Source organism: Mya arenaria, chromosome 11 (assembly GCF_026914265.1).
Source record: "Mya arenaria isolate MELC-2E11 chromosome 11, ASM2691426v1".
NCBI lineage: Eukaryota > Metazoa > Mollusca > Bivalvia > Myida > Myidae > Mya > Mya arenaria.
Genome location: NC_069132.1, coordinates 60,534,010 through 60,559,599, shown reverse-complemented (window position 1 = coordinate 60,559,599; position 25,590 = coordinate 60,534,010). Strand labels below are relative to the sequence as shown.

General features: G+C 36.6%; 1 long non-coding RNA gene and 1 pseudogene across 1 annotated transcript; both read left to right on the top strand.

The window, feature by feature from the left end:
• LOC128208665 (RNA polymerase II-associated factor 1 homolog) overlaps positions 1 to 20,384 on the top strand; it is a 32,510-nt pseudogene extending 12,126 nt beyond the window's left edge.
• On the top strand, positions 6,095 to 7,608 carry LOC128208834 (uncharacterized). Its single transcript, XR_008256900.1, has 4 exons — positions 6,095 to 6,182; positions 6,618 to 6,714; positions 6,959 to 7,055; positions 7,347 to 7,608. It is a non-coding gene; the product is annotated as an uncharacterized LOC128208834 (long non-coding RNA).
• Positions 20,385 to 25,590: the final 5,206 nt, after the last annotated feature.

Genomic DNA, 25,590 nt, shown 5'->3' with positions numbered 1-25,590 from the left:
GTCCAGACATAATAAGATGAATGTCTCGTGGTTGAGGAAGACAGAATACATCTCTACAGAGTACAACAGATTCACACAGAAGGCTGATAAGTCAGAAACAAAGTAAGTGTTTGGGAATTGAATGTGTATACATGTCGACAATATGAAATTCTCGTTAAACATTGTCATTTGCATGAATACATGGCGTCTGTCAAAGGATTTTTTTAAGTATATCATTCCTTAAAATAGGCTAAAGCTTCCAAATTTGAGTACTTTAAGTTTTAGCCAATTTTTAGGGAATGATATACCTAAAAATTGCTTTAACTTAAAGGGGAAAGCTTGAAAGTTCAATATGAAAACCTGAGGTCATAATCTTGGTGAAATAATCAACTTAAAACAATTATCATAAAAATCTTAACCAGTAATGGATGTGTTTTTTTATATTTGATTAATAAAAAACAACCAGTAATGTTCATCGAGCAAAACTAAAAAGAAAAAAAGAAAATGGTAAGTGCATATGTATAAAGTTGATTAAAAGTAAGGTGAATTTGAAATAATCATTGTAAAAAATATGAACTTTTCAATAGGCTGAAAAATTTCCCTAAGTCATGAAGTCAAAGGAATTATTTAAATATAAGTTTGTGAAGTTGGCAAGTCATAGTAAAACAGTGCATGTATATATGTGAAGATTTATGCTTGGACATATTAATGTGTACTTTTTACCAGTCTTATTGGCTGATAGATAGAAATTCATCATAAGAGCAATAAAAATTGAAAATTTTCATCGTTGGTTGAAGTATAAACACTTGACTTGAATTTCTGTTAATATGTAAATATAATATACTTGATAGAAAGGTGTAATTTTTGTATTTTGTGAAGTCATAAAGATTAAATTCTCTATGAAGCCATAATGATATAATTCTCAGTAATGCTAGGTTTACATCTGGCCACGATCTCCCCGATTAGCCAGAGGCTAAAAAAATCGGGGAGCTCTACGATTAAATGGTCTACTCCACGTTCTGTTACGCTTCCTTACGAAATCAGCACGTTTTGTTGCGCTCTACTGCGCTTTGCTACGATCGAGCCCACGATTTGCATCACGTTCTGTTACGCTTTGTAGCGATCAACACGATTGGCTTCCACGCTCCACCACGTTCCGTTACGTCCTGTTATGATCTCCCACGACAAAGCCGCTTTGTTGCGATCTCCTGCGATTTGACCTACGATTTGAGACAAATGACCACGTTTTACGTCATGATTTGATATTTAAACAATAAACAATTTAAACAATCCTCTGCGTCAGTGGATTGCTGAGACGTCGAGGAGGCGTTTGATGTGGGAATCTTTGACTTGAAACTGACGACATTTCTGCGTTGAACGTCAACAATATGTGGAACCAAGAACTGGAAATGATCCCACACCCACTGGTCCGTCGCACTAAACACCTCGTCGCTCTGGCCAGACTTCTTTGATGCCTGTTTCAGCCTATAGCAAAACTAAAACACAATTAGGTTTACTGAAAATAAACATTAGCCAAAAACATTTAAATCATAAAACGTTTTATCATATACATAAGCGTTTTTAACATGTGCATTTAACTACTGTAAAACGTTACCTTCCCAGTTTTGTCCTCTGGCTGTTATACCAAGTTTTCAGTTCAAGCACACTTGTCCCCATTTGATTTATCAGCCTGTTGCTGCCACAAGCTTTCCTTGAGCTGCATGTTTTTATAGTCAGCCCTTCTTTTTTCATATATGGAAGGGTTAGCTTTGAGAAAATCTAAAAGTTCCTCTTTTTGCTGGTCAGTGTTTGTTGTAGTTGTTCTGGGAAATTTCGTCTTCTTTGGAGCATCATCCTGGGGCGATGGGGTTTCCACTGGAGCATCTTCAATTTCTTCCGGTTGTGGAGGTGGGGGAGGGGGTGGTGGCGGATGAACATCAACCACAACAGTTCTTGAAGTTTTGGAACCTTTTCGTTTCGCTGGCATGATTAAACTGATAGAGTACCAGTAGATAAAGCTGTTATGTATATGCAGCTTGCGTGGAAATCGTGGCTATCGTTAGGAAACGTGTTGGAGCGTGTCAGAGCGTATCAGAACGTGAACGACAATCGGGGATACCATAGGAGAGCGTGACGCAACGTGGAGCAATAAATGATAGAAAAGTGTATATCGTAACAGATTGTGGTAGATCGTAGCAGAGCGTGGAGCTATCGTGAGACGTCGCAGCGAAGCGGGATGAAAAAATGTGTCCACGCTGGTCCCAATCTGTTGCGATTGTACTCCACGTTCTGTTACGCTTCGTTACGTTCCGTTACGTTTTGTTACGAAGGCCACGCTCTGTCACGATTAGAAAATGAATCGGGGCAATCGTGGTGAAATTTAAGTTTGATTTAAAATCTGTCCCGATGCCCACGATGTCCCCGATTCAACCATGTTCCGTTACGCTCCCCCACGATCACCCCGATTCGACTCCACGCTCTGTTACGTTCGCCACGATGCTCTGGAATCGGGGGCATCGTGGTAATCGTGGCCTAATGTAAACCTAGCATAAAGTCATAATTATATAAATTGTCTGTAAAGTAGTAAATTATGATTAAATACTCTGTGAAGTCATATGATTAAATTCCATGTAAAGCCATAATGGTTAAACTCTCTGTCAAGTAATAAAGATTAAATTCTCTATGAAGTCATAATGATATAATTCTCAGTAAAGTCATAATGATATAATTCTCAATAAAGTTATAATGATATAATTCTCAGTAAAGTCATAATGATATAATTCTCGGTAAAGTCATAATGATTAAATTCTCTGTGAAGTCATAATGATTCATTTCCCTGTAAAGTCGTAATGATTAAATTATCTCAGAGGTAAAGTAATAATGATTAAATTCTATATGTAAAGTCATAATGATTTTATTCTTTGTGAAGTCATAGTAAATAAATTCTCTGCAAAGTCATAATGATATTTCACAGAGAAGGCTTGCGTTGGATTTTTTAGGGGACTTACCCTTATGAAAATCCGCTCTTTCAATAAGATCGTACGAGCTCGCGACAAGCTCGTTACGACCTTGCACAATCTTAATTTCCCCTGTTGCTTGCTCGTACAAGCTTGTATGAGATCGCGCAAGGTTTTGACAAGAGCAAGCTCGTGCAAGCTTGCTATCTTTACGAGCTTGCACGAGCTTGGACCACAATTTATATTATATGGAGCAAGCTATAATTAAGAACTTAGAAATTTTAACAAACTCTGAAAAAAGACTAAGTCCATAAAATATCAGAAAAATCACCAAATTCATGTTCTCAAGATTTTATTATTTCAATACTATAACAATGGGTACCAAAATATTCAGAATTGTAAGGTCTACATCATTATTTAAATGGGTATTCTCCATTTAGCTTTACCCTTTGGTGCACCTGTAACACAAATGTTTTGATGACACTATTGAAAATTGGGCATTACATGCTTATGATGAGCAACTCATCATCATTCACAAACATTATATTTTATGATGAAAAGGTTGATAAAATGTTAAGGGAAATTGAAATAAATCATTATTTAACTGGCTTTTCAAAGATTGTGGAAAATGGAGCATTCCCAGCCACAAAAGCAGTCTCCTGCTTCATAGGAGTCCCCTACTTTTAATATGCTTCTTCTGTACTTAAACAGAACTTCTTAAAATAAGACCTGTGCTCCAAATGAAGTACTAGGGACTTCATGTGTACTTATTTGAACTGCAGGTGAAGCCCCCACCAACTTCTAATGCGCTTAATTCTGAATATGTGTCAGTGTGCTTCATTTGAAGCACCAATGCTTCTAATGTGCTTCATTTTGATAGTATTTTGTGCTAGAGACTTCAATGCTACTTCTCTCACTTTATGTTTTTGTTTAAAAGATCAGCTGATACTTCATTTGTGCTACTGCAACTTAGCAATACAGCTAGGACATGTCTTTAAGGAGCTTCAAATGTGCTTTTGATACTCTGTCAAAGTTGTTAAAAATAAGTAATTTCATATCTGCTGACTTGGCAGTATTAGTAACAATGAAAATACATTTTAAAAAAGACAAACATATTTGAAACAATAAAGATTTACTTTGATAAAGATTTTGCATTGTTAAATGCAAAATCTGAAAAATATTTCCACATCACTAAATTTAAAATAAAGTACATATGTACAATTTATACATGTACAGTGGTCTATCGTTAACTGCAATAGATGGTCCTACATCTACAAACCTGAGCACTGTATTAAAGAACAAGAAGGTCAAAATAAAGATCTTTCAAGTAAATTTAAAATTAGATGGACCATGATCTCTGAGAATGGGGAAAAATGCAATTGATTTGCTTGTAATCGATTGTCTCTCGAATATTTACAAAATAGTCATATTCTAACGTATGCGCATTTAATACGAAACGCTCTTTACTTGCGGAGGTAATTTTGAGAATCAGCATATAATGAACACCATGAGCTCTTTTTTTTGCTGTGCTTTTTTATGACAAATTATCATTTCTGTAACAAAATAGAGCAAAAGAAACAAAAAATGGTTGTACAGAATTAATATTTATTTAAATATCTATAAAAAGAGTTGTTCATATGATAAAACATTATGATGCACATTGTAAATGTAAAACATAACTTAAGTACAAGGACATAATTTTTTTTATTTAAATATATATATTTATAATTATTTATGATTACTGAATAATAATATCTCTTATAATAATAATCATCATCATAAGTGTTGAATACTAAGCACGTAACATATTATACATGTATGAATATCATTAATAATAACACTCAAAAAACAACAGTTAATTTAACCAACAAAAAGATCCAACAAGTACTAGCAATGGGAATCCAACCAATATGACCTGACAACCTACAGTAGCAGTTCAATCATCACTTCATTTTGGTCAAATCAGGCACAAGTAGATATCCATCCATTAAATGCAGTCCAACCAACACTTGTGCTTCCATTAAATATTGTTCAACCAAAACTTGTAAATCAACTGATTATAGCTGTCCAAACAACAATAACTGTCTATCCAACAGTGATTCAAATAACACTAGTTGTCCATCACACATTCTGTCCAACAAGCAGTCCAAACAACACTGGTGGTCCAACCAACACTTCCGGTCCAACCATTTATAATTGTTCAATCAACACGTATGGTCCATCCAATATAGCCGCCCAGTAAGCAATAGATGCCCAACCAACATTAGTGTTTCAACAGGCACTAGCTGTCCATCACGTTGCTACCAATCTAGCAGTCCAACCAATTGTAGTGATGTTCTTCATTGAAAGTAATGATCTCAGAAGATAACATCAGCATATTTGAATAATATCTGTAAAGAAAGGAATGGAACATAAAAGTATATTTTTTATAAAAAAAGTAAATAACTCTCAGACTTATTTATGGATGGGGTTTAAGACAATCTGGACAATTTAAGTGCAGGCCTGGGTGTATGTGATTAGTCCTGTGGCCATCATAATATTTAAACATAACTAACTAGTAACAAATTATTCAGAAGACTACACAGGTGGCAGCATGACATAATTACTCTTTCTAAGTAAAATGTTTTTTACATAGTAATAAAATACACAAAGCATTATAAATATCATACCTTATATTGATGAGGATTTATATATGTTCATTCATAAGACTATTAGTTATACCTGGTCATGTACATACAGATTCCTTATAATAGATTTTGATGGTCAGATAGTAAAACAGACTAATGTATTATTTGTATTGATTTTCAAGTAAAACAGACTAATGTATTATTTTTATTGATTTTCAAACAAATATTTTAGAATAGATGAGAATTATTTGTTGTTAATAATACTCCAATAAGAATAGTACCGCAGTCTTTTCTGAACCATCTACCCCACCCACCAGAACTAAGTGTCCAGGTAAACAGTCAAGCGATTTATAGCTCAAATAACAAATGTCATTCAAATAATATCACAATAATGTAATATAAATTCATTAAAATGACAAATCTAATATAAATAAATATATTATAACAAACCTGGAATGATAATTAGTCCGTATTTATCGCTGTTATTGTACTTCGTTATAACCCGGAAATAAACCGGAAGTCACCCTGGACCGCAAAGGATTATGGTCTATTGGAAAGTCGAAAATGTTTGTCGAAATAATGCGCCAAATAAACTGAAGTGTTGTTTCGTTTATTAAAGGTAAGTTCAAGCAAAGTTAGGGGTATAATTCAATTACATTTATAAGGATCTTTTACGCTAACATTATTGTTTAAAATAACATAGCAACATTTTAAAGTAATGAGCAAATATGTTTTGTTGTAATACATTTTCGCGACAAACGTACGAAATACGTTTTTGTAGAAACACAGTTAAATGAATGTTTGTGACTAGCCTACAGCTAATACTTCATTGTTATATATTTTAACAGCTATTATATGTGTTACTTAATGTAAGTAGGCTATTTTTGTCTAAAAAAAGAATCAATTGCCATAAATGTCCGGCAGCGATCCAAAAGTGGGTGGGGAAGGTCAAAAACTAAAACGTTTAAAAAGTCCTTATATAGTTTTGTTGGCAACATGTTTTGGTGTATTAAGTTATAGTTAAGTGTCTGAAATGTTGTTTCGACTATTTTAGACGGCCTAAGTGAGCTAACAAAGAAATCATCAGTCCACAAAAGAATCAACCAGGGAAGGAGAAAAACATTCAAAGCTGCCAATTGCCAAGTCCATCAGTGAGTAGACTATTTTTAAAGCACATGGTAAGATTTCCATGTTGCAATGGATAAATGGGTATGAATCATGCATGCTTGTGTAATATTGAACCTCAAAACTAAGTAGAAATTGATTTTTTTTTAACATTTTAAAGTTTGGTCCTTCAATGGGCTTTTGCATCGCTGCTGACACTTGACCTTTTAAAAAACCACTATGCAAGCAAATTATGGTTTAGTGTCTGAAATGTTGTTTCGTCTATTTTAGCCGGCCTAAAGGAGCTAACAAAAAAATCATCAGTCCACTAAAGAATCAACCAGTGAAGGAGAAAAACATTCAAAGCTGTAAATTGCCAAATCCATCAGTGAGTAGACTATTTTTCAATTCCCATGGTAAGATTTTCATTCTGATTTTGAAAACAATATGGTGGATGTGTGGAGTGGATTTTATTTGTAACAGACAAACACTTATAAAAATATTTAAAAAAAATAAGACTCAATAAATTTGAGCACTTTAGTTTGAACAAATACAATAATCTATCATTAATTTATATACCTGCGACATTGAATTCTTAATTCGCACTGATTTGATAACCAACTGGCCGTTAGTTATTGGAAAATTTGGCAGTACAAATAAAAAAAGAAATATTTTTCAGGTTGGAAGATGGGTGTCAAAGTCTCAGACAAAAGCTTCCAGAGTTAAGGAAAGAACACTTCAACAAAAACAAGCACGAGAAGAATGACTGCAAAAAAGCTTTTCGCAGATTCGTTTCCTCATCAAGTGTATTTAAGGAAAATGGACCTGTCTATAGACTATACAGAGACTAGATGTAAATGTCAAGGACTGCAATGAGCAATTCAATGACTCCTTTCTAATTGTGTCAAGTGTCATAAAAAATTAAAACTGTTATAAATGGACGTGTAGTAATGGTGAAATTATTACCCTGTTGCGAATAACATTATATTCATGAACTTAGTTCATGAATGACATTTTGAAAAAAATCATGTTCATGAACTGTCGAGTTCATTAACTAAGTGGGAGTTCATGAACATGATTTGTCCAAATTGTCATTCATGAATAGTTTGTTTTTCTTAAAAAGCACACGCCAGGGGCTAGAATAAGGTTAGGTGAATAATTCAGGGTCCTCTTATTTAAACTTCAGATAGGCTTGCACAAGCTCGCGAAGTGAATTGTAACGAGCTTATCAAGGTCGTAATATTGCTCATACAAGCTCGTAAAGCTGCTCATGACGAGCTTGTACAAGCTCGCGACGTGAAATGTAACAAGCTTGTCAAGCTCGTAAAGCTGCTCGTGACGAGCTTGTACGATCTTGTTTTTAAGCTTGTACTATCTTAATTTTGAGCGTGTACGAGCTTAAACGAACACGTACGAGCTCGTATTTGTTTCAATTACGGCCCATAATAGCTTAAAGCTCGGGCGCGCTTGCTCGCGAACTAGATTGGGAAGTTGATCGTACGATCCCTTGACAAGCTCGTCTTCTAGCTCGCGATTTTCATAAGGGAATTCTCTATCTCATGAGTTTGTTTTCTTCTTGCTGGCCATGCATCCTTGTATTAAAGCCATTGATATTTGTTACAGAGTGGGCTACAACATTAAGAAGGCCATCACAGAGGATAACTAATCTACAAGGATAGAGAGAGTCAGATTGCTGCCATTGAGAAAACATTTCAAAAAGCTAAGGAGGAGGTGAGAATCCTTATGTTTAGTGCTTGAAGTGCTTAAAATGCACAGATCAAGGTGTAAATACTTGTAACTTTCAGAAGTTCTTAGGCTCAAGATTAATTGATTGATAGATTTTAACTACAGACTATTGTACCCGGTACATGTTAAGGTTGCATAGATATTTACATATAAAACAGACAGAAGTGCCTTGAAATGAATATAAATGACTTCGCAAACACTTTTAAAACGAGTGTAAGCCCCTTTACGGCTATTGCATTAAAACATATACCCCGCGTGGGGAGGGGGGGGGGGAGGCAATCATTTAAAATTGTGTATAGGTGGGTGTCTTTTTTTCGCTAATTTGGACATCACAAGGGTAATTTTTCTTCTGTAGGGTGGTTGCATAATTTAAAAGTGCCCCCGGAGGTTATATGTTTAAATGGAATAGCCCTTAGGGCATGAATCCCATAAACTCAAACAGATCACCATTGAGAACTATCAGCTGTTAGAATCTCTGTAGTCTATTGTATTACTGTACTTAACTTTGAGGCTATCTACATCTAACTACAGGCAAGTGGGTAACTGAAACAAATGATGCTGCAGTGGGAAAAATAAAAAGGGTGTTAGCTAAAGAGTGATGGAAGGTTGCTGCACCCTGTCCTTTTTAATAGCACCATACTTCGCTCATGGAGACCAACATGGCCTCCCTTCTGCCTTCTGCCTTCATAGAATTAAATGAGACTAAGTAAACAAAGACTGCATATTAGTCGCTAAAATTTGTGAAATCACAGTCATATTTAAATACACACACACTTATATATTTGGTAGTTTAAACCTAAAATTACTTCCATCAAATACAATTCCTAACATTTTTTATGAAATTCATGATGTTCAAAATGGTCACAGCCCGATATATTGTGCCCTTTTTTCCCTACAGCACCCTGGCCCTTTTAAAACCTAGCTAAAACCCTAATACATTTAATTACTGTCAGTTATAAGATTTTACTTAAAGGTACCATTAATACATAGATCCATCACAGCACCCCATGCAATAGACCATGTCTCCATTTCATCCGCTGTCACAGATACACAATGTAATCATTTGTTTCATGTGTACATGGTCTACCGAAAATGTCATTCATGACAGTTTGTTTTCTGTTCCATGGCTATTAATTCATGTTCATGCTTATATTTTCAGATTACACAACACTACAGCAAACCCAAAGTGGAGCCTGTTGAGGTGTTGCCTGTGTTCCCTGACTTTGAGGTGAGTAAAGTTAGCTGTCTGATATGAGAAGCAGGGTGCCATATTCAGAAGATTTTTATGAGGAGCATATAGTATTCATACTGTCTGTCTGTCCAAAAAGTTTCTGATCAATACCTTGTACACACGTATGCCCAGGGACCTCAAACTTCTTATCATCCAGTAGATGAACCTTATTGATTTGGAGGTCAATTGGTCAAAGGTTAAGGTCATGGTGACCTTGAGCTGAAAATCAGTTGCCAATCAATAACTGAATTATTAAATCAATAACTGAATTAATTTAGATCTCAAAAAATTGGTGAGCAATCTGACAAGGGAACCTCATACTTGGAAGGCAGGTTGAACACTTCCATGGGATAACCCCTATTAATAATGGATACTAGGAATTCAATACAGTTAACATGAAAAAACATTAACCTACATCATTCCATAAAAAATTATCAGTGCTAATTATTTTGATTCTTCATTCTGTTAAACATGAAAGATTAATTTTGTCGAGCCCACTTGCAGTGAGCAAGACCTAGTTGTCACAATGGCAGTTCTGTTTAGTGCCTGCATGTGTCTGTGGAGACTGAATTTTTCTGTGCTGTATAGATCTATATTATTCTGCATTGCAAGATCATGGAAAAGCATTATGCTTGTGTCAAAGGGATAACCATTTGCTGTCTAGTTCATAAATATATTTTCTCACCAAGTTTTTCTATTCAAGATTTTCATCAAAATTTAAATCCTGCTTAAAAAAATCTCTAACATTATGTAAATTTTTCACATTCATACATGTTCAATTATGCCCAACAACCTTAAAAGTACTACAGAATTGAGTTGACATCCAGCCCAACAATCTGTTAAAGATGAAGGCAACAACTTTGTGATCATACCTTCTTTCTTAAATATTAGGCAAAAAAAATAAAAAAATGTTTGTTTGGGGTGACCTTTCCAAAATTTCTAGGTAGGGTAGGTAGGGATTTTTTTTTCTTCAAAATCTGTCGTAACTTCAGAGTGTTTTCTTGCACATGGCAGTCTTTCCTTCATAACTGTCATTGCCTGACTTTGTTTTATCATATTAACAATAAGTCTGATTTAAATCTGCATTTATCTGCCCTTTCGTAACTCTCTATTCACTAACAAATATTTATTTTGCTCAGAAACGGAAAAAAATAGTTAGGGTCGGCACATTTTTATAGGTAGTGTCGGGTTACCCGAAACGGACATTTTTTTTTATGCCTTAGCAATCTAAATTCCTTACTGCATAGAAAGGGTGTCAACATTTGTTATATACTGAAGGCTATCCGTCTATATAGGCCAAATTACTAACGTTTTTTTGTCCTTCAAGGTCTTTCAGGGGCATTTGTTACATTCCTGTGACAGTTCTTGTTTTTATAATTTTATTTTAAATTGTCATTTTTTAATTATAATATATATTTCTTGATAAAAAATTGTCTTGTTATGTTTTTTACACAAGTTGCTATATTTTAACTGGAAAGTATGCATTTAAGCACACAGGTTAGTCTTCTCTAATGAATAAAACAGTTGAAGAAATTGTCAAATTTGAGGAAAAGGTTAAAATTAAATTATGCTTTTGAAATATGGAATTTCTTTTCAGGAAATGTTTGATTTGATTGATATATATATAAGGGTAACATGTCTACTGATTTTTAGTCAAGACTCAAGTCTTCCGTTTCAAATGTATCATGTACATTGTCAGAGTTACAGATAATCTGTGTGTTTGTGTACACAAGCAATTAAAATCATAGAAGATCAATTGTTTTAAAAATCAATGAGTAATAAAACGCATTAGAAATGGCAGAATATGGAATTCAGTTTTAAAAATTAGATGCGTAATATAATAAAATAAAACAATATTATTGTTTATGTCAACATACATGTAATTGTTCTTGACAGGGTTAGTTTATACTTAGTGTTGATGTGTTTGTTTTGAAATGTCATACTCTCTAATAAAAGACAATTGTTCATTATAATGTTGTAACTCAATTAAAATCAAACAATGGGGTAATAGAAACTTGAATTCTCATTTATAATGTGAGATACCCTATTTTTTTCAAAAGTGTGGAGTAATACTTAAATACATTGGAAAAGTTATCTGTAACTCTGCATTGCAATGTATTTACATTCTAACAATGTATTTACATTCTAATTTTGATGCTGATGCATTCATTTGCTTGCTTATTCACTAAAATCATTTAAATAAGGCTTAATACTTGTAAACTGGTAGAAAGACCAAAGCAATTTACTTTCATGATTGACAAAATATCTGTTACCTTCTATTACAGCTATGGAAGCATCCATTTGCCCAGGTAATCTTTGACTCGGACCGAGCGTTTTATATCTACTGTTCTACATTCTTGAAGTTCAAGCAAGTACTTTACAAAAAATACAGACAATGGACCATATTACATGCTTGAGTGCTTGAGTGTGTAACTGAAAAAAAAAGACTAATGATATTATTTTTTATTTAGATAATTAATTACCTTCATTGAATAAGTGTTTTTGTAATCTTGCAGAGGAGCAGTGGATGAGAGTGGTGAACAGTTTGTGGCATACTTCCTGCCAACAACGGACACGCTAGGGAAACGCAAGAGGGACGAGGATGAGAATGAAGATTACATGGCCGATGATGAGTGAGTTATATACATATGTAATTTTATCCTGCACAGATGGTTTTGTTTGTTTGTCTTTCTTACATATTTTATTCTTGGTTTATACTTATTTATTTAAGCTTGATTGTGACGAAATCTGAAAGCTTATAGAATCACTCTTGATTCCGTTTCCTGGGCAGAAACCAGTACTGTGTCCTTTTTGAGAGGCTATGAGAAAGTACCCCTGGTGGGGATCGAACCCACAACCTCTTGGTTGAGAGGCAGACACCTATACCACTAGATCACTCTCACCCTCCATTTTATTCTTGATTATATTACAAGAATTAAATGTTTTGTAATAAAACTTCAAAGAAACAAATTTCGAAAAATATACAGCTTTTGTAGCAAATTGTAGTTACCTCCCTTTATATATGAAAAAGTAAATTTGTGAGTTTTTTCAGTAACCATTATTTCTTTAATAGTGAACTTGTTTACCTGTTTATAGCATTACATAATAAGAATCAATGTTACATGTATTTCTTTCCTCAGCAAAATAACCAAGAAAATCTTGCATATAAGCGCAGGTAATTCTGCATTCTGTCCAGAAGTAAAAGTGAATGTGAAGACAATACAAGATGATTCTGGGCTTTGAATTATTTTTCAGTAGTAGCTAGTGATGTTCTGATGATCAATTATAATAAAAAATTTATTGTTTAGGCCTGAAATCGGTGATAATCGATTGTGTTTGGTTAGAATCACCCATCGATTCGGCCAGCGAGTTTTTCGTCTTTTTTCTCGTTTTTTTGTGTTAGTTTTTTCTTAGAGTTCATTTATAAAAAAAGGATAACGGGTACAAGTTATTGTACAAGAATAAAGCTTCAATTAAGGTATTTTCAAAAATCGCTTGTACTGTCAATAATCGGTTACTTGAGTGGAACCGATTATCTATAGTCAAACTGGAACAATTCCCAACATTAGTAGTAGCAATAGAAATAGAACGATAAAATACATTTTTTGTTAAAATCTCAAAGTCACACTCGTTTATCTGCAGGTATGACTACACACTGGCTCGTGAGTACAACTGGAACGTTAAGAACAAGCTGACGCGAGGCTACGAGGAGACCTACTTCATGGTGTTCAGGGAAGATGGGTGTTACTACAATGAGCTGGAAACCAGGTGGGTGTAACTTCCATGAGAAGGTGGGTTCTGGTCATCATCTTACTGAACATTATCTGGTACATTTGGGGTTATATCCCTTAAACAAATGATATGGCATTCCCATTTGATATACATGAAATTGTTGAAGTAATTCATATGTTATGTTTTAAAATTTAAATTTACTTCAAAACTTGTATGTCAAGTGTCACAAAGCTGAGCAAATATTTACAGAGCAAGGAAGTTTTATACTTGCCGTCCTTGAGTTTGATTAAGCCTTAAACCAATTTCGGTATAAGTTTTGGAGTTCAGCTGTCGTAAATTAAGGTTTATATTTGTTGAGGATCTGTATGTACACATTATTATTGATTATATACAATGTACAAAATCTCATGTTGATTTAATTTAAGAGTGCGGTTGAGCAAGCGTCGTAAGACAGCAGGGGCACAGGTTGCCCGATCTCGATTGGTAGTCAAACACAGGGATCTGAATGATAGAGAACTGCGAGCCCAGGTAACAATAAATCTGGGGTTAAATATTGTAACTATAGCTACAATGATGGTATCCTTTTTTTGATGCCTGTTTTGTTATCAAAAAGAGGCATTCCCAGGATTGATATCAGCTCTTAAGTTCTTCAATAGCATATTCCTTGACCATATCTTGTTAACTGCCCAAGGTTATCACATAAAACTGGTCACAATCTAATCATAGCAAAAAAATACTTATGTAACTGCTAATGAATCCTATGGTACAGGTTCTGTATGCAGAAAAAGACAATATAAATCATCTACCGAGAATAATATCACAGTTAGTTATTTGGCCCACAAAGATTGCAAAATCAAGGTCAATGGAGCTATCAGGGAACTAGTGGATTTATGGGCCCGCTCCCTTAATGGGGCTATCAGAGAACTACCAGAAGTAGCTTATTTAGCGGCCTGATCCCTTAATGGGGCTATCAGGGAACTAGCTTATTTGAGGACTAATCCTTTAATGGGGCTATCAGGGAACTAGCTTATTTGTGTGCTCGATCCCTTAATGGAGCTATCAGGGTACTAGCGTATTTGTGTGCTCGATCCCTTAATGGAGCTATCAGGGTACTAGCTTATTTGTGGGCTTGATCCCTTAATGGAGCTATCAGGGTACTAGCTTATTTGTGGGCTTGATCCCTTAATGGAGCTTTCAGGGAACAAGCTTATTTGTGGGCTTGATCCCTTAATGGAGCTTTCAGGGAACAAGCTTATTTGTGGGCTTGATCCCTTAATGGAGCTATCAGGGTACTAGCTTATTTGTGTGCTTGATCCCTTAATGGAGCTATCAGGGTACTAGCTTATTTGTGGGCCTGATCCCTTAATGGAGCTATCAGGGTACTAGCGTATTTGTGTGCTCGGTCCCTTAATGGAGCTTTCAGGGAACAAGCTTATTTGTGGGCTTGATCCCTTAATGGAGCTATCAGGGTACTAGCTTATTTGTGTGCTCGATCCCTTAATGGAGCTATCAGGATACTAGCTTATTTGTGGGCCTGATCCCTTAATGGAGCTATCAGGGTACTAGCTTATTTGTGGGCCTGATCCCTTAATGGAGCTATCAGGGTACTAGCTTATTTGTGGGCTTGATCCCTTAATGGAGCTATCAGGGTACTAGCTTATTTGTGGGCCTGATCCCTTAATGGAGCTATCAGGGTACTAGCTTATTTGTGGGCCTGATCCCTTAATGGAGCTATCAGGGTACTAGCTTATTTGTGGGCCTGATCCCTTAATGGAGCTATCAGGGAACTAGCTTATTTGAGGACTTATCCTTTAATGGGGCTATCAGGGAACTAGCTAATTTGTGGGCTTGATCCCTTAATGGAGCTATCAGGGTACTAGCTTATTTGTGTGCTCGATCCCTTAATGGAGCTATCAGGGTACTAGCTTATTTGTGGGCCTGATCCCTTAATGGAGCTATCAGGGTACTAGCTTATTTGTGGGCCTGATCCCTTAATGGAGCTATCAGGGTACTAGCTTATTTGTGGGCCTGATCCCTTAATGGAGCTATCAGGGTACTACTTTATTTGTGTGCTCGATCCCTTAATGGAGCTATCGGGGTACTAGCTTATTTGTGGGCCTGATCCCTTAATGGAGCTATCAGGGTACTAGCTTATTTGTGTGCTCGATCCCTTAATGGGGCTATCAGGGAACAAGCTTATTTGTGGGCTTGATCCCTTAATGGAGCTATCAGGGTACTAGCTTATTTGTGGGCCTGATCCCTTAATGAAGCTATCAGGGTACAAGCTTATTTGTGGGCTTGATCCCTTAATGGAGCTATCAGGGTACTAGCTTATTTGTGGGCTTGATCCCTTAATGGAGCTATCAGGGAACAAGCTTATTTGTGGGCCTGATCCCTTAATCGAGCTATCAGGGTACTAGCTTATTTGTGGGCCTGATCCCTTAATGGAGCTATCAGGGTACTAGCTTATTTGTGGGCCTGATCCCTTAATGGAGCTATCAGGGAACAAGCTTATTTGTGGGCTTGATCCCTTAATGGAGCTATCAGGGTACTAGCTTATTTGTGGGCCTGATCCCTTAATGGAGCTATCAGGGTACTAGCTTATTTGTGGGCCTGATCCCTTAATGGAGCTATCAGGGTACTAGCTTATTTGTGGGCCTGATCCCTTAATGGAGCTATCAGGGTACTACTTTATTTGTGGGCCTGATCCCTTAATGGAGCTATTACACACCTAGATTATTTGTGAGCCCGATCCCTCAATGGTGATATCAGGGAACTTGCTTATTTGTGTGCCCCATCCTTTCATTGAGTTATCAGGGAATTAGCTTATTTGTGTGCCCCACCCTTTCATTGAGTTATCAGGGAATTTGCTTATTTGTGTGCCCCATCCTTTCACTGAGTTATCAGGGAATTTGCTTATTTGTGTGCCCCACCCTTTCATTGAGTTATCAGGGAATTTGCTTATTTGTGTGCCCCATCCTTTCATTGAGTTATCAGGGAATTTGCTTATTTGTGTGCCCCATCCTTTCATTGAGTTATCAGGGAATTTGCTTATTTGTGTGCCCCATCCTTTCACTGAGTTATCAGGGAATTTGCTTATTTGTGTGCCCCACCCTTTCATTGAGTTATCAGGGAATTTGCTTATTTGTGTGCCCCATCCTTTCATTGAGTTATCAGGGAACTTGCATATTTGTGTGCCCCATCCTTTCATTGAGTTATCAGGGAATTTGCTTATTTGTGTGCCCCATCCTTTCATTGAGTTATCAGGGAATTTGCTTATTTGTGTGTCCCATCCTTTCATTGAGTTATCAGGGAATTTGCTTATTTGTGTGCCCCATCCTTTCATTGAGTTATCAGGGAACTTGCTTATTTGTGGGCCCCATCCTTTCATTGAGTTATCAGGGAATTTGCTTATTTGTGGGCCCCATCCTTGCATTGAGTTATCAGGGAATTTGCTTATTTGTGGGCCCCATCCTTTCATTGAGTTATCAGGGAACTTGCTTATTTGTGTGCCCCATCCTTTCATTGAGTTATCAGGGAATTTGCTTATTTGTGGGCCCCATCCTTTCATTGAGTTATCAGGGAATTCGCTTATTTGTGTGCCCCATCCTTTCATTGAGTTATCAGGGAACTTGCTTATTTGTGTACCCCATCCTTTCATTGAGTTATCAGGGAACTTGCTTATTTGTAGGCCCCATCCTTTCATTGAGTTATCAGGGAACTTGCTTATTTGTAGGCCCCATCCTTTCATTGAGTTATCAGGGAATTTGCTTATTTGTGTGCCCCATCCTTTCATTGAGTTATCAGGGAACTTGCTTATTTGTGTGCCCCATCCTTTCATTGAGTTATCAGGGAACTTGCTTATTTGTGTGCCCCATCCTTTCATTGAGTTATCAGGGAATTTGCTTATTTGTGGGCCCCATCCTTGCATTGAGTTATCAGGGAATTTGCTTATTTGTGGGCCCCATCCTTTCATTGAGTTATCAGGGAACTTGCTTATTTGTGTGCCCCATCCTTTCATTGAGTTATCAGGGAATTTGCTTATTTGTGGGCCCCATCCTTTCATTGAGTTATCAGGGAATTTGCTTATTTGTGTGCCCCATCCTTTCATTGAGTTATCAGGGAACTTGCTTATTTGTGTACCCCATCCTTTCATTGAGTTATCAGGGAACTTGCTTATTTGTGGGCCCCATCCTTTCATTGAGTTATCAGGGAATTTGCTTATTTGTGGGCCCCATCCTTTCATTGAGTTATCAGGGAATTTGCTTATTTGTGTGCCCCATCCTTTCATTGAGTTATCAGGGAACTTGCTTATTTGTGTACCCCATCCTTTCATTGAGTTATCAGGGAACTTGCTTATTTGTGTGCCCCATCCTTTCATTGAGTTATCAGGGAACTTGCTTATTTGTGGGCCCCACCCTTTCATTGAGTTATCAGGGAATTTGCTTATTTGTGGGCCCCACCCTTTCATTGAGTTATCAGGGAATTTGCTTATTTGTGGGTCCCACCCTTTCATTGAGTTATCAGGGAACTTGCTTATTTGTGGGCCCCACCCTTTCATTGAGTTATCAGGGAATTTGCTTATTTGTGGGCCCCATCCTTTCATTGAGTTATCAGGGAATTTGCTTATTTGTGGGCCCCATCCTTTCATTGAGTTATCAGGGAACTTGCTTATTTGTGGGCCCCACCCTTTCATTGAGTTATCAGGGAATTTGCTTATTTGTGGGCCCCATCCTTTCATTGAGTTATCAGGGAATTTGCTTATTTGTGGGCCCCATCCTTTCATTGAGTTATCAGGGAACTTGCTTATTTGTGGGCCCCATCCTTTCATTGAGTTATCAGGGAATTTGCTTATTTGTGGGCCCCACCCTTTCATTGAGTTATCAGGGAATTTGCTTATTTGTGGGCCCCATCCTTTCATTGAGTTATCAGGGAATTTGCTTATTTGTGGGCCCCATCCTTTCATTGAGTTATCAGGGAATTTGCTTATTTGTGTGCCCCATCCTTTCATTGAGTTATCAGGGAACTTGCTTATTTGTGGGCCCCATCCTTTCATTGAGTTATCAGGGAATTTGCTTATTTGTGGGCCCCATCCTTTCATTGAGTTATCAGGGAATTTGCTTATTTGTGGGCCCCATCCTTTCATTGAGTTATCAGGGAATTTGCTTATTTGTGTGCCCCATCCTTTCATTGAGTTATCAGGGAACTTGCTTATTTGTGGGCCTGATCCCTTAATGAGGCTATCAGGGATCTTGTTTTTTTTAATGTGACAGATCGCTTAATTTGGCTATCAGAGAACTAGCTTATTTGAGGGCCCAATTCCTTAATGGAGCTAGCATGATAGCGAGCTCATTTATGGGCCCGATCCATTGAGTAACTCTTAACACTTTGGCCAAAATCAGAGCAAAACTGAGATGGTGAGCATCAAAATTATGAAGTTCTTAAGAATACCTGAAAATAAAATTTTTGGTTGCTTTCAGTTGTTTAAGCTTATATACCAGTTGGCTTCAAATTTGTAGCCAGGAGAGCCCTCAAAAGAGCTTCTAAAAAGCCATTTTTTCTTCTACAGCAGTGCGCTTTTGACCCCCAAGAGCGCCCCATATATAACCCATGGCCAAAAATGTTTCAGCCCTCCAGCTGCCAGGTCAATCACATCCCTGGATAGCCCAAAGTTTTAATTTAACTTTGGTTGTCTGTCCCTTTTACAACAAAGAACTGTCGCTTGTGATGGTTTTTGTTGAAACATGGCCTCCACTATTATCATGATTGCTGTCAACCTTGACTACATGTGTGTTTCAGGATGTGAGGTTGATGATGTTGGAGCCACCGCAGGATGAAGAGGAGGAGGAAGAGGAAGAGGAGGAATTCATACAGACCACAAACAATGGTACAATATAATGAGTTGATTGGTCATTTTAGGAGCTTGTTTCTCATATTGTCGTACCAATGGTGGCATTGCAATCGGCAGAGTTGTGCAAAATCTTCACCTTGGGACAACTTTGAAAATATTCAGTATATTTGCATGAAAGATTTTGCCACTGGCTTTTGAACATATATATTTTTATTGTTAATGGTCATTATTGATTTCCTATGCAAAAAAACAAGAACACTAGATATAAAGCAGTGAGCTTGACAAAAGTATCTTCCAAACTTTTAATTAAGTATTTGTTTGGTACTTGCAGGTAGAAATAAAAAAAAATGTTGGAATAAAGTGAGATGTTTAGTACGATAAATGTCTCCCATATGTTGATTTTTAATATTTTTTTAGATGACGAGTTCCCAAGTCCTAAAGGCAGTGGTGATGAAGGTCGGAGGTCAAGGTCAAGGAGCAGATCCAGTTCAAGGTCTCGTTCTGGATCACGCAGTGGAAGTGGATCAAGATCTAGAAGTCGTAGTCGAAGCAATAGCAGATCAAGAAGTCGCAGTCGAAGCAAATCTGGAAGTCGAAGCAGAAGTAGATCGAGATCTGGGTCAAGGTCACTGTCCAGAAGTAGAAGTAGGTCACGTAGTGCCAGCAGAAGTGTTAGTCGTACACCGAGCCGATCTAGATCAAGGTCAGGCAGTCGCAGCAGAAGTAGGTCAAGAAGCGGCAGCAGAAGTGTGTCAAGGTCACGGTCAAGAAGTCGAAGTGGAAGCAAAGGAAGGTCACCCAGTAGGTCAAGGTCACGCAGTGCTAGCAGGAGCGGAAGTGAAAGTGAGGCTGAGAGAGGCAGGAAAGATGAAGAGGAAATCTTCGGTTCTGATAGTGACTCAGATAGTAATTAAAGAAGCATTTTTTTTGGTACACCAATATTTTTATCAATAAATGACTGCTGTTGTTTATCATTTGTATATAAACATTTGGTTATTTGGAAGTTCTGTGGGTTTTTTTCAAGTGACGATCATGTGAATATACATTGTATAATGGTACATAATAAAGCAGCTCATCAGTTTTTCTTTCTCTAGGTATCAAAAACGTTCTTTACATACTGTTGTTTTTGACATATTGATGTATGAATAAAGGTTTCAGTACAATATTTAGTTTACCATTTAAAAAGAATATTGTCTCAGATGAACTCAAAGCTATTTTAACTGTATTAGTTGAAAGAAAAGTTTATATCATGGGTAGTTTGGACAAAACGTCAAGCTTCCAAGATCTTCTCTAACTCTCAATGCCCACAGATTCACAAGGTACAAACACTTAAGAGTTAACGGTGCGCGAGAAGGGACTTTCAGTCAATTTTTAAAACTCTTTTATGCAATTGACATACTACAATTAGGTTAATCAACTATATTATCTGGCCCCTGTTTTTGACCAGCACATAAATCCTATTTATGGGCTATTATATATTACATAAATCTCTATGGCATTGTAATAATATTATCATGATCTGATAAGACAGCACAAGGCAATTAGATATACAGAGGCTGTGTACTATACACGGATTTGGGTGTAGCGGTTCACTAATAGAAGGCTTTAAAGGCCTATTGAAGCCTTCTGTAAGTTAATAAATACATTGGTTATGCATATTGTTTATATGTATGTGTGTGACAATGATTTTTTCTACTCGAAAAGTATCAACCCTAGATGTCCCTGAGCCAATAAACAAATACATAGGAAATGACACAGAAAATGGCCCCTACTGTGACACCAGTGCAATAAACAGGAGAATCACAGCAGGGGGTTATCATGCCAAACATTCCTTAAACTAGGCCTTTACGATGAACAACGTCATAGGTTTAGACATGTTTTCAAGATTGTGGAAACACTCAAAGTGTATTGATATCGACGAATACTTTTGGAAGGTGTAAAGATAGAATGGAGATAAAGTATTTTGAACTGATCCCATTTTCAACTGATATGGATAAGATATATTGGTCTTGCCAATGTATATTTTCGGGGAATGACATTATTATATCCTTGATATTTTTAATCATTTCTCAAAAACTACTTGAAACGCACTCGTGCCAAAACTTGACAGCTAAGGTAAAAACCCAAGAATAAATTCAAATAGCATGTCTCAAACTCAGCTTATTTCTTTTAAAGACATCCAACAAACAATCATGACACCAACTTTTTTATAGACCATTAACTTATATTCACGTATTTTAAGAGGAAGACGTATTCAAAAGAGTTGTCACTTATTTAAGCATAAGCTGTCATATGACAGCGCGCTTGACTGTATGCCGTTTTGTCTTAGAAATGAATACACCAATGATCCTCTATAAACTCTTCCTACATACCAAGTTTGGTCACAATATGTCAGCCCTTAAGTTATTCAGTACAAAACATCGTTTTTTAGCTCACCAGAGCAAGAAGTGCTCATGGTAAGCTATGATATCATGATCGGTCTTTGTCCGGCGTCCGTCCGTCAACAATTGCTTAAAAAATATATCCTCTGAAACTACCAGGCCAAATTCAATGAAACTTCACAGGAAGCTTCCTTGGTTGACCTTCTACAAAAATACAACAAGGGTCACGATTGATCAACAACAACAACAAAATGGCCGTTTTGCTTTAAAAAACATCTCTGAAACTACAAGTCCAAATTCAATGAAACTTTACAGGTAGCTTCCTTGGGTGACCCTCTACAAAAGTACAACAAGGGGTCATGATTGATCAACAACAGCAACAACAACAAAATGGTTGACTTCCTGTTTTGCTTTAAAAACATCTCTGAAACTACCACTCCAAATTCAATGAAACTATACAGGAAGCTTCCTTGGGTGACTCTCTACAAAAAAAACACAAGGGTTCACGATTGATCAACGACAAAATGGCCAAAATGTTAAAATATGATAGTTATGTAAAGTTAACTCTTGAAGCAAGGGCAGCAAATCTTGCTATATGGTCTCCCTTTTTGTTGGAGATTCCACTACTTTCTATTTTTAGTAACAAGGGAATAGATTTTAAAATTTATTAAGTCTTCAACATAGTCACGTCTAAGCTAATTATTGTTTTTCATTTAGGTTTATAGATTCAAATTATTATTATACCCTTTATTTTTTAGAAAAAAAATCATTTTTACTTTATGATAAATTTAATAATCAGACTTTTCCATTGAACTTCATGTAGATTATTGTAAACTTCATGTTAATTATTCTAAGCTACAATCTTATCTTCTGTGTGGATAGTGATTAAACCTTATATAAAGAAAAAAAATGATTCTTAACATTTGAAGGAAGGTGATGTTGACCTCGATGGAAGAAGCGATAATACTAGTGGAAGGTGCCGAATGACTCAGGTATTTGATTTTTAGAGCTTAAGGCAGTTTATTGGATGGTGCACTGTTTGTTGTATGTGTATCTAAAAGTTATTTCAGTGTGCAAGCAATTTAACATAGTTTTGTCAGTGTGCCGGCAATTGAACGAAGTCCTGTCAGTGTGCAGGCAATTGAACAAAGTCCTGTCAGTGTGCAGGCAACTGAAAAAAGTCCTGTCAGTGTGCAGGTATCTGTACCAAGTGCTGTCACTGTGCAGTCAATTATCAAGTCCTGTCAGTGTGTAGGCAACTGAAAAAAGTCATGTCAGTCTGCAGGTATGAAAATCAAATTCTGTCAGTGTGCAGTCAATCATCAAGTCCTATCAGTGTGCAGGCAACTGAACAAAATCCTGTCGGTGTGCAGTCAATCACCAAATCCTGTCAGTGTGCAGGAAACTGTGACAAGTCCTGTCAGTGTGCAGGCTACTGTGACAAGTCCTGTCAGTGAATATCCAGGCAACATGTTTGACCAGTATGTTTTTCAATATTCTTTGAGAACAAATATCAAGCTATATTCATTACAAAGGTTAAACTCTTTTACTCAGGTGAGCGATTTAGGGCCATCATGGCCCTCTTGTTAGTTACAGCGATCTTGACGCTAGGGGTCCCAAATTATATCTCATGAAATTCCTCCATAATCTCTCCCTACATACCAAGTTAAGTCATTATAATGGCAAGCCTAACTAGTGGTATTTAGAACCAAACGGTTATCTATATAAGTAACAGTTAGCTTGACCCTCAGTGCCGCTGACGATATCCCAAAAACTCTTATTTCCCTAGTTTGGTTGAATTATATCATCCCTAACTATTTTTCGATACCATATGTCAGTTTGAGGCCGCCGGCCCGTCCGAACAACGACGTACGTCATTCTAATAACCCGGTTTCACCTGGCTAAATAATATAAAATTGTGCCTGTCAAAAGCAATCAAAAGTAAACAAGAAAGTCAATCAAGGGCCATAATTTGTATTAAGTGTTGATATGGAGTTATGTAAGCTAATTTGTGCTATGTCTACTTTGATAAGTATAAAGGACATTGAAATGATATCTGAGTTAACACCTCAAGTTGCCCAATTAGGGGCCATAATTTGTTTGAATGATGAAATGTTGGTAAGTAACCTTATTGTAAGATGCTCGTCAATAAGTGTCTGAAGTATTAAGTATTAACTTTAACCTGACATGTATTGAATGAAAATAACATCAATGTAATTAGCGAAATGTAGAACAAGACCTTAACTCTGGCCATTTTTACCCAATGGTTATGAATTGTGTTTAAAGTGTTACATAGCACCTGTTTTAGAATGTATTTTATTTCTAACTTAAATGAATGGATACTTTTAAAACGATGCTGACGAAACTTTTAGTACGCAAGTACGCTACGTATGGCCGGTAGGTTAACAACAGTGTTTTGTAATTCCAATCAAATTTTGTACCAGACGTATCGGTGCTCCGGTCCGTTTCTTAAACATGAGCACTTACGGTATCTGATTTACAAATAGTGTTGTCATTGTATCGAACCATTGGTAATAATGTTCACTGTCGAATGTGTTGAATATTACTTTAATGGATGGTATATAAAACTTATGTTGGAAGCACAATGTGTCAGTACCTCAATCGTAAACCAAGGACAGGCCCATCAAATGGCATTTGCAAATGGGATTGTCAAGTGCACGTCATGATTTTAAGTTGTCGTGCAAGCCAGCTTTTACGTTGAGGTGTCACTCCTTTTAATCAGTTTCGAGATATTTATTTTAAACTTAGCTCACAATTTTAAAAAATATTGTAATGTATGAACATAATCACAAAGGACTATAACTTTCCAGCCTTTCCTTGATTTGCAATAGCTATTGTCTACGATATTCTTGGACGTCCCTCGTTTATGCGTTGAATAGTTAACAAATGCACATGGACAAATATGCAAAAATGAAAACCGTCCGAGCTTCCGTAGGTTTCGCCACCAGTATAAAATACACTGCACCGGAATAGAAACGTCCTTTTCTAGAAAATGTTTTTTTTTTTGTTTTCAATATCAAATGTATTTTTTTCCAAAATCTACATATTGTATCTTTTCATGGCGGTTATGGCTTATCGTAACATGTGAGTAGTCTATGTTATGCTTTTGTTATCAAAATTCAATATTGTGCACGTGCAAATCGAGAAATTCAATGTTTAAGACATGTGTTTACTTGTGTCATTGGTATACAAGTTATCGAAAAACACATGATTAAAGCTAATGCTTTACGATATTCCAAGACAAAGCAATGACGAGCGTTATCAAGCCCTTGGTATGCTCCAGGCCGGAGCCCCTAAACAAGACATCGCGATACATTTTAATTGCGATCTTTCGGCAATTAAATGTTTGTCGTTACGTGCACGAATGACCGGCGCTGTTTACGAGAGGCCACGAGCAGGCAGATCTCGAATAACCACTGCAAAAGAGGACCGAATTTTACACTTTACCCATCTTCGAGACAGATTCATGCCAGCAACAAAAGTGGCTTATCAAATCGTTGACAAGTTAGTGCTTGCAATTGTTTTCGATTAAATTTTAAAAAAAGAAAGAACAAAAGCTAATTTCATTTTTGTCAAATTATTAAAATATCGTGTATGTATCGATTATTTCAGGCGAAGTTTACATCTAGCCACGGTCATTAACCGTTTGAAACATGTAGGACTAAAGACCCAAAGGCCATGCAAGAATAACCACACTTACTAGGGCGCAAATACGAGACCGTTTACGTATGGTAAGACACCACATTCGATTTACGAGAAAAAAATAGCGCCAGGTGTTGTTTCCTGATGAGTCTTAGTTTAATATTGTGCAGGCTGATGGAACACATGGTATGCTAAATGTAGTAAATCGATGCGGAAGTGTTCATTTTTGGGGCGGCATAAGCAGATTTCATAAAACACCACTCGTTATACTCATTCGTAATGTGACTGCCGTTTCATATGTAAATGATGTTCTACAACA